The sequence below is a fragment of the Portunus trituberculatus genome, chromosome 9, assembly GCF_017591435.1.
Source record: "Portunus trituberculatus isolate SZX2019 chromosome 9, ASM1759143v1, whole genome shotgun sequence".
Classification (NCBI taxonomy): Eukaryota; Metazoa; Arthropoda; class Malacostraca; order Decapoda; family Portunidae; genus Portunus; species Portunus trituberculatus.
Window position 1 is genome coordinate 10,735,450 of NC_059263.1, and position 2,500 is coordinate 10,737,949.

The 2,500-nt window shown below is 38.5% G+C and overlaps 1 non-coding gene across 1 annotated transcript; it reads right to left on the bottom strand.

Moving 5' to 3' along the window:
• Positions 1–389: 389 nt before the first annotated feature.
• Positions 390–463, bottom strand: Trnai-aau. The gene has a single exon. It is a non-coding gene; the product is annotated as a tRNA-Ile (tRNA).
• Positions 464–2,500: the final 2,037 nt, after the last annotated feature.

The following is a 2,500-nucleotide window of genomic DNA, read 5'->3' on the forward strand; positions in this document are numbered from 1 at the left end:
TTTTGTGTACGATTAGACCATTTTATTGATATTTGGAAGGGTCTATGGAGGGCAGAAAAATAATGGCCACACTCTTCGCTATTTTAATCCCCCGGGTAAGTTTCTGAAGCTGTATCAAATCACCAAATAGTAACCAGAAGGAATATGGAAACGCGTCGTGGTACTGAAGGTGGTTACTAGTTATAACAGGCTGTTCGATCGTCCAATATTGTGCACGCGTGGGGGAAAAAAATATATATATAAATAAAAAGATGTATAAATAAAAATGTAAGAAAGAAAACAAGGAAAATAAAAGAAAAAAAAAGAAAGTGAGGAAATAAAGTAAAAAAAAATGGAAGTTGAATAAGAAAGGAAAAGGAAAAAAAAAAAAAAAAAAGTTTTCACCACTCTGGCCCGTAAGGGGATCGAACCCTCGACATCCGCGTTATTAGCACGGCGCTCTAACCAACTGAGCTAACAGGCCGCTGAGAGTGAGGGCATTAGTATATTTTCTTTGATAAATTTTAGTAGTAGTAGTAGTAGTAGTAGTAGTAGTAGTAGTAGTAGTAGTAGTAGTAGTAGTAGTAGTAGTAGTAGTAGTAGTAGTAGGAAGAGGAGAAAGAAGAGGTCAGAAGAATATAAAGAAGGATGATGTGGAAGAGGAGGAGGAAAAGAGAAGGTATAAAGGAGTAGGTAGCAGGAATACAATTTGCTCGATCCTCCTTCTCCTCCTCCTCCTCTTTAAATCTCGTTACATAACATTAAGAAGGCATTTTAGATTCTACGCTATACATTTCGCTGCTCTCTCTCTCTCTCTCTCTCTCTCTCTCTCTCTCTCTCTCTCTCTCTCTCTCTCTCCTTTTATCGATATTATTATTATTATTATTATTATTATTATTATTATTATTATTATTATTGTTGTTCCCTACAGATGCTGCTTATGTCTGCTCATTTGCTGTCTGCTAAATGACTGAGGATGTAAGTACTCTTATGGACACTTCAGTAGTAGTAGTAGTAGTAGTAGTAGTAGTAGTAGTAGTAGTAGTAGTAGTAGTAGTAGTAGTAGTAGTAGTAGTAGTAGTAGTAGTTGTTGTTGTTGTTGTAGTAGTAGTAGTAGTAGTAGTAGTAGTAGTACGTAGTTGTTGTAGTAGTAGTAGTCAGGAGCAATGTTCTTTATTTCAAAATCATTCGTGCCTTTGGTTAAATTCCATCCCGACACATTTCAAAACAATCTGTCAGTCTTCGTAGGATATATATATATATATATATATATATATATATATATATATATATATATATATATATATATATATATATATATATATATAGAGAGAGAGAGAGAGAGAGAGAGAGAGAGAGAGAGAGAGAGAGAGAGACGCCTCCAAGTTCACGTGTTATATAGAAGAAAACAAAGATAAGATACAGCTAAGGAGAGAGAGAGAGAGAGAGAGAGAGAGAGAGAGAGAGAGTGAGAGGAGTGAGGGAGGATGTACTGGGGTTGGTGACTGATCGACTGACTGAGTGGAGCTGGTCACGAGTGGCACGTTTAAAATCAACTATCAAGCTTATCATCACACTCCCTCTTCACTTGCTTATCTAACTTAGAGTTCACTGTTTTATGTAAAGTCTCGTGTGTGTGTGTGTGTGTGTGTGTGTGTGTGTGTGTGTGTGTGTTACTATTCTCTCATCAAGACCATGTACAGAGATGCTTAGTCAGGTTGTCATGGGTGTTTTTATCATTACTATTGCTGAGTTCTTACGAAACTGTCACCAGAATTATAAAGATAACCTTGAAGAAGTTCACTATGTATACTGTCAGTGTATTACCCGAACCTTGAAAGCACACGTGAAACTTCAATAACTTTTATTGCAGCCTATCATTTAAATTTTATTGCTTTAACACGAAAACCTCTTATAAAACTTAACCATTTGTACCATTTATAGAATCGATTGACGTGTATCACTAGACTCATGGGAACACCTTTAGAATCACCATCTCAGCGGGAATAGAGCTACAGTTCACACAGGGAGGCCGTACACAGTCCTCCCCTCTTATCTTTTTTATTACATCACACTGGGACGGGGATAAACGTTGTGTTGTTTGTGCTTCTGCTTTGTTCCTTCACTTGACCACTCGTCGCTACCTTCCAGACACACATTCCCTATCCTCAGCGACTCTCGACTTGTGTGGTACTGGGAGCCCTTTCTTTACTGACTTGTTTCTTCACTTGTCTACCCGAAGCAACCTTCCAAACAAGTATCTCTTTCATAATTAAGTGACTCTACAGCCCCCTCGACTGGATATCTCACGTCTCTTCTCTAACTACCACCGTGACTCCATGACAACATGATCTGTGTTATCACTAGTGCTTTCCTTCCTTCTTAGTGGTTATACTCTACAGAGGAACCTTCTCTCTCCATACAATTGCAGGGTGGGTGGAAGGGATGGGATGGGGTGGGTGAGGGGAGGGGTCAACGCACTCAACTTTCCTGAACTGGGTATAATCAAAGCTTCTCGTCT